The 7,960-nt window shown below is 42.6% G+C and overlaps 1 long non-coding RNA gene across 1 annotated transcript; it reads right to left on the reverse strand.

The window, feature by feature from the left end:
* Positions 1 to 4,425: 4,425 nt before the first annotated feature.
* Positions 4,426 to 7,699, reverse strand: LOC131830291 (uncharacterized). The gene is made up of 3 exons (XR_009353102.1): positions 7,544 to 7,699; positions 5,278 to 5,337; positions 4,426 to 4,892 (listed from the first exon to the last, which is right to left on the reverse strand). It is a non-coding gene; the product is annotated as an uncharacterized LOC131830291 (long non-coding RNA).
* Between the last annotated feature and the right edge of the window lie 261 nt (positions 7,700 to 7,960).

Consider the following 7,960-nt stretch of genomic DNA (forward strand, 5'->3'; position numbering starts at 1 on the left):
TTGCCATTTGCAATAGCATGGATGGAACTAGAAAGTATTATACTAAGTGAAATAAATCAGAGAAAGACAAATACCATATGATTTCACTCACATGTGGAATTTAAGAAGCAAAACAAATGAACATGGGGGAAAAAGAGACAGAGGCAAACCAAGAAATAGACTCTTACATATGGAGAACAAACTAGTGGTTACTGGAGGGGAGGAAGGAAGGGGGAAAGGTTTAAGCAGAGATGGGGATTAAGGAGGACACCTGTTGTGATGAACACTGGGTCTTGTAGGTAACTGATGCATTACTAAATTCTACCCGTGAAATGAATATTACATTGTACATTAGCTAATTGGAATTTAAATAAAAACTTGAAACTACAAAGAAAATAAAAACAGTTGCTACCTATGTGCACATAAATTTCTTTCTTTTTCCACTGGAATTCCCAGGAAATAAAGAAGGTGCATATCCTCTAGCACTAAAAACAAGGAGTCTGATCACTGGGCCCAGTAATGGAACTTTTATATGCACAAAGCTCACATCTAAACCCCTGAAACAACACACTGGCTGGAGAGGAAGGAAGAAGAAGACTGTTTACAGTCCTCCCCATCAGTGTGCTTCTGCCCCAGAGACCTGGTCTCAAGGGGTCAAGCAGAATGCCTGGGCACCAACCCCAAGGGAGAGGATTTGCTTTCTGAGGTGTTTACGTCTTTCCTTACACAACGCTTCCCCTGCTCTAGCCACCCAGTCTCACTTCACCTTGCCCCATTATTAAGGAGGCTGTTCCTTGGGTGGAAATGGATTTTGGGGTTGAACTCAACAGTAGAGATGATGGAGACAAGTGGGAGCAGTAGAACACCTCCCTCCAGGGACTGCCACTGTGTATGGGTTTTCTCCAGCAGATGAAAGGGAGCACACCCTGTGTTTATGCAGTACTCTGGGCAATCTCAGCTGAGAACAGCTCATCCTGGTTCAACAGAGATATAAAAGGTAGAATCCTGGTAGCCAGGAGATTTTCAGCCCAAGGCGGCACACAACAACCTGTCACTCAGCTTAAGATCTTGCAGGTAAGAAAACGAGGATTAAATACTCCTCGCCCGTTGGCAAAGAATCCTGAATATCTTCTTGTCTGATTACAATTCTAATGAAATCATGAGAAGACATTGGGATTAAAAGAGAGAAATGATTTTCCTACATGATTTGCCATCCACAAAAGAAGAAAAAATAAATATATTTTCTCTATATATTCTTAAAAAAAAAGATTCTGTCATTTATTTATATATTTATATTTATATAGAGAGAGCTCGAGGGTGAGCTGGGGAAGGGCAAAGGGAGGGGAGGAGGGAATTTCAAGCAAACTCTGAGCTGAGCTTGGAGTCTGATACAGGGCTCTATCTCACAACCCTGATATCATGACCTGAGCCGAAATCAAGAGTCAGACATTTAACAAACTGAGCCACACATGCACTCCTATATATTTTCTCTATATATTCCAATGACATACATTCTATATAAACATTCTCTCTTTCTCTATATATATTCTATACACTGAATAAAATACATAAGAAATTATGAACCATATGAGATACAGATAAACATATGGAAGAGGTTAAGGTTAAGGCTGAGATAAAAAATTTGACAAAACATAAAAGCAATGTAAAGATGCCAAAGACTCTTATAGAATTAGAATCTGTACCGTAAACAGTGAAGAAAAAAGTTGGCAAAAGGACAAAAACAATGACCCAGAGGCCAAACTACATAAGCTTTCTAGGAAAGTAGAATGAATATACACAGTAGAATATGAGAGAGAAGATAACAAACACCAAGAAAGGAAAATCCCATTTCTGACTCATCAGCATTCTGTGGAATAAAAACTAGAAAAAATGGAGCAGAAAAAAATCGTCACGTGGAAGAAAACTTTTCTGAGGTTATAAAGAAAATATGGACCTTTTGAATACAGTGAATTCTCTTGTGAATAGAAATCTGCATGCATATGTATCCTGCCCAAATGTTTTAATTTCAGTGATGAATAATAATGATCTAAAATCACCCTTACAGGAAGAAAGGAAAATTACAAAGGGAAATATTTGAAAAAATCTTGCAGAGATTTCAGAACATCGATTCAAAAACTGAGTAAAGACAATGGAGGAATTCCTTTGGGTTTTCTTGGGGAAGGATATAGAGGTTCGAAATTTCTATATTCAGCCTGTAAGAAGGTATCAAAAAATCCTGCTTGGTTGTCCAAGACCATGTGCTTTTCTTGGAAAAGTTACTGGAGTTTTCCAGTAAGTTTTCTAGTAAAAACTTTACTAGAGTAAAAAATAAATCAAAGGCAACTATTTAGGAATGGGGAAATCATACTACAAAAGGCCTATGGTTAATAGCATTGCCTGATACACACTTAGATATGGATACTAAATAGTTTTATAAATAGTCAACTTGTTTGTGAAGTAAAAAATATTAAATTAGAAGTTACTTGACATTTAAATAGTAAGTTAATAGAAAATAATCATACTGGCATAAGCAAAGGGATGAAAGTGTGTAAAAATTCCTCATCTAACAAGGGAGTAAAAGATTATTAAATTTTCCTGAATTCAACAGAGAAAACAAAAGATGTATTTTTGGAAAATCTTAAAGGAGACCAGAAGTAAATTTGAAACAGGATATATGCCTCCAAGTCATTGGGAAAAGATAAGAAAGGAAATGTTCTTAGAAAAACCACAAAGGAGACAGTAAAAGCATATCAAAGGAGAAAGCATAAAATAAGATGACAGAATTAAGAACAAAAATACAAATTATATGTGTATTAAATCACTCAGGTTAAGAAAAATAATTCAATTATAGTTAACATAAAAGAAAACACTTAAAAAGATACAGGAACAACCCAAGTGAAAGCTAGACACAGGTATCCCAACACTTTTCGCTTGCAAAAAATTAAACTGTATGAAGCAAGTTATTGACAAAAGGTACAATCAGCAAGAGAAATGATAGGAAAAGTCTTCTAAGTACTAAATAAGACACCATGGGAAATAAAGCAAAACTTCCTAGAAAGCTTGTAGGTGAGGTACAGATTTATATAAATCCCCTCTTAGGATGCATCCAAATGAATGAAAAAGACTGCAGGACAGAGAAAGAATCTTGGTTATTGATGAAACAACCAGACAGAAGAATATATGTAAAAAGTAATAAAGTATAGATCAAATTAGAAGCGGATATTAAGGGAAGGTGAAATCTCTCCGAATCCAGAGAAAGATTTACCTCCAGGCAGTTAGAAGTGATGACTGGAACCCCTGCAAACCTTTCTCAGCCTGGAGAGGGGCTACTGGGTATGGGTGGCTTAGGGTTCATTTCCACAACGTAAAAGAATCCAGAGAGGCAAAGCTGAAGAGGAAGGCATGTGGTCTTGCCTTTTAAGTTCTCTCCAATTGGGAGGAGTGACTGGAAGGGCAGAGGAACAGAGCAAAAGAAAAGTGGGAACATGACTTGGGAGTCAGCTTTGCACTTGCTGAGCCAAGTCTAAAGAGCAGAAATCACTGAGTTCTGACCACCTCCTCCCCAAGCAAGATGTTTGCCCTTTGTATTAGCTGGCCTCACGCCCAGGTAACCTGCTTGTTCAAGAGGAAAATGGCTGAAATTGGAAGGGAGAATTTCCCCCATGACACTCACATACACCATCGCTTGCGGGAGGAACAAACTGGTGAATCAGAGAATAGAGCGTGCTGAATGGGAAAGGCTCAGAGGTTGTGTACAGAAAGTATTAATGCTTAATTCCAGGGTCTCTGTCAGCGTCTTCATCTATTCCTGCTGGGTTTGTTTGTTTATTTGTTTGTTTTAAATAGGATCATTATGTCACTGCTACAAAAATTCCAGAAGGAACCGCCTAAAAGCGGTACTGCATCTTGGTCCCTCCAAAGGGGCTAAAAGGCAGAATCTAGGGAGAGTGGGAGTTCAGAAAAACAAAAAGAGAGCGTCCAATGATCCAGAATTTTCAAAGATGGTAGATTCTTCTTGGGAGGAACTAAGATTCCTGTGGCTAGAGGTTTCTAAGCAGAGCCTGGGTTACCATTGGTTGGGGATTCCATGGCACCTGAGCTTACTTTTTGCTACGACTCGGAGGAAGGGATACAGGAGGTGAATGTGGCAAAAGCACCTTAGACACCTCCGCCTGCAGCTTGGACAACTTCCCATGTGCTGTCCCAGAGCTCTGCAGTGCTGTTTCCACCACTCGCTGTGAGGACACATGCTCTAGCCTTCCCCAGATGTTGCCGGGAGAAGCAAGCCTGCGCTGCCCACAGCGCACGGGTGGTCCCACCTTTCCTGGCTCTGGAAGTCTACTGTCCAAGGTAAATTAGCATCTGATGAACCTTAAATAGCAGGGCAGGACCCCGAAATGCCTTTGCCACCAACTTCCTCCATCAGCATTTAGGCCTAATGGGAAAGAGACTGTTTATTTTCTTTTGTTTTTACATTTCTGGGTTAGCTTTATTGCTATGGAAAAGTAAGACAAATGGTCCCACAGTTATGGAGAGTGACGTGCGGAGACTGAAATGTGCCAAGTTTATGAACGGGAAATTGAAGCCAGCAGTGCTTCTCAGTGACCCGGATGCTCCCAGCCCACAAGGTCTCTCTGTATCTGAATCTCCTCAGTTTTCTCTTCTGTCCCATGAAAGCACATGTGAAGAGCGGAGCTGTTTTATCAAGAAGCCATTCTTTCCTTGTTTGTTGATATTACATCATAACCATCATGGTGGCCATCTGCACGTCCTTTTTATATTTTATCACTCATCAGAGGCGGGTCCTATCCTCGCTGCAGTATCTCCTCCTACCTCCTCCCATTGCGGATTCTCTGGCATAGGCGTGCATTGGCTGATTTCCTGCTGGTATGGTGCCCTGGCCAGCACCTGTTCTGAATAGATGGTACCCATGTCATTAGTGTCATTAGGCATTCTGAATGCCTCTCCTGCTCAGCACCAGCCCTCACTGCCTTTCCTCTTTCCCCTTATACAGCCATTGTTCCCCACCAGCTGCCCATCACCATATCATGAAATGCTTCCCACAGTTGAATTTGACATGCTTCATGAAATGCTTCCCGCAGTTGAATTTGACAGTACCCTGGACCCGAGGGTACCCTGTTCCTGATACTTCCCCCTTGCCTTCCAAACTTTTTGGTCATTCACAGGCTGACCCCAACCTCCCTTTTCTAGTCTCAGTTCCTATGAGACCCATTCAATGTGACCTATTGATTTAAGTAAACTGGAGTATTCCCAGTTTGTCCGCGGCCTACCGCTTACCATTCTCTTCCTGGTTAGTGCCTTGAGGTAGCCGTCTTGACTTGTGCACGAACCTGAATTCTGCAGGGGAAGGAAGAACATCTGATTCATTCCCAAATCCCCAACCCACTGTGGAGGCCCGAATACATTGGTTTTTCTTCCTGACCTTTCTCCCCACAATTTCCTCTGACCATTTGCAAAGCTAAATATGGCCTGTTGCATAGACCTCTCCAAAACAGCAGACCTATTGTCTTCCTAAGCAACTCCTGTCAGATGACCCAAAGGCAATCAAGCTTAACATCTGCAGGACATACACCGAGCATCTCCTTGTACAGTCCCCACCTTGTGTGTGTTTTGATTCGCCTACATTCCTTACCCAAGTGGAAGGCATTGAAGCCAACATGCACGTCTCCTCATCTACCCATTCTGCTCCTTTCCTCCCATTTCCCACCAGTCACTGCATCCCGACAGTCTCCATCTTGACATCCTTTGTATTTCCCTATTTCCCACTCCTCCTCAACTCTGAATCACATAATCCAAGTGGTCTTTTAATTTACTCAAATTATTCCACCTCTTAAAATGCTTTGGAGACTTCCAGTTGCACGTAACTCTTCTTTTCGAACTGAGTCTGAGTACCCTAACCAAAATGGCTTTGGCGTCTCAAACACGAGCAAGGAATTCTTTCCCAACTGTGCATGTTTCTGTGGATTGAGGAGAGCAGCTTCCAGCTAAGACACCCCCCTGCTTAAACAGCCCCTCCGTGGTGACTGTTCATGCCACGTTTAATTCTGGTGGCCTTGCCTCTCCTTGGGTTACAGCACCGGGGGGGGGGGGGGGGGGGAGTTATACCTTAAGGCGATCATTTTCTGATTGTATTCCCTGGGATCGCCACCAGAGGGCCCTTGCCCAGGGCTTCCTGGGGGACCCATTCTTGCCATCACCTCTGATGAACATTCAGACCTGCCACTGGGGGTCCTCTCCCTCCTGCCCCTGTCTCAACTTGTTTTGGCTGTTCTTGGCTTCTTGGATATGATACAACTTCTTAATGAGACCTCTTTCATCTTCCTTGAGAAAACTGCATGCTCTGAGTTGGGTGATTTTCTATTCCTAGAACCCAACACTGACCTAGCCTACCTAGAGTGGGTGCTGGTTACCTGCTAGTTGGTTGGATGGATGAAGAGATCACCGCAGAGCAGATTTTTGAAAGCCCCAGAGAACCTCTCTTTCTCAGGGAAAGAGAGAGTCTCTTGAAGCCACAGAACTTTCCCTTCTTGCTATAGCTCTGCCTTCAGGGAAGGGACAGAACAAATATCCATGAAGGGCACCAGGCTGTGAAGTCAGCTCTTGCTACCCTTGGCCCGTGTGATGTGGGAATGCATACGATTCCTCCCACCTAAGGGGGCTGCACTTACCTAAAATCCAACAGGACGTCTGTCCTTCCTTTCTGGTCACTAAGTATACTCTCTTGAGAAAGACTTATTCACTCAGTTGCCTTGACCAACCCACACTGTGACTACCCGACTCTCCCGGACTCTAGACTTTTCTCTGTCATGTGGTTTCCAGGATTAATATTTTGTTTTTTCCAGGGCCAGCAGCCCTCCCGTGATACCAGCATAATAAGTCTTTGTGAAGTCCTTGAGTGACTCCAGGACTGGTGTTTACACAGATAATCAGAGGTAATCAATTGCTGTGAGAAATGAAACAAGTAAAAAAGCATCCGTTACAGAGAATAACTAATTCTTCCTGAGAGAGAGGAGTGCAGGGAATCTCTTCAACAAAGGGGTGATATTTGAACACAAAAGTAGATGGATAGCCAGAGAAGGCAGCAAAAAGATGAAGAAGTCCTTCTAAATAGAAGGGAGAAAGAGTGCACAAAGGAACAAAAGTATCCCTTGCCTTCCTTCAATTCCAAATTATAAAGTGGGTTTGTTTACATGCATTAATTCTTTTTCTCTTTCCAGAGATAATTTTATACCTTGATGAAAAATTATTTAAAGGCCTCTTATTTATTAGAATTAAAAAGTCTAGGGGCACCTGGGTGGCTCAGTGGGTTAGGCTTCTGTCTTCCGCTCAGCTCATGATCTTAGGGTCCTGGGATCGAGCCCCACATCAGGCTCTCTGCTCAGCGGGGAGCCTGCTTCCTCCTTTCTCTCTGCCTGCCTGTCTGTCTACTTGTGATCTCTCTGTCAAATAAAGAAATAAAAAAAAATCTTAAAAAAAAAAGTCTAGAAGAAAAAGCTAAGAAGAGTAAGACCAGTGTTACCTCAGACAATTCAGAACCACTTACATCACCATCTGGAAAAGCCCATCCCCAGATAGATCTTCCTGTGCCCCCCTTCTCTTTCTTTCTCTTCCAACACAGCTTCCACTATCATCCAGACCCATGTGTGTACTCGCTGCGGGTGGTGACGATGGTCAGCCTGCCAGCCGGCTGGATAGTGGCTCAAGGTTGGCAGTGGCTCCTAATGGGAACATGGCCTCTGACTTGGAATTCCCCTGCAAGGAGGTCCTCGTGGGGTGACATCATGCACATTCTGTGTTGTGTTGCGTTTTGAGTGTGTGAGTGTGAACTTTCTTCATGTACAGGAAGCAAAGGAAGGAAAGTGAATTTGAGAGAACAATGGCAATCTTGAAAAACGGGTTAGACTTTAAACAAAAGTATGCCAGCTTGTTCGCTATTTCTACTTATTTGGAAAGAAGGCGG

The sequence above is a fragment of the Mustela lutreola genome, chromosome 4, assembly GCF_030435805.1.
Source record: "Mustela lutreola isolate mMusLut2 chromosome 4, mMusLut2.pri, whole genome shotgun sequence".
Lineage (NCBI taxonomy): Eukaryota > Metazoa > Chordata > Mammalia > Carnivora > Mustelidae > Mustela > Mustela lutreola.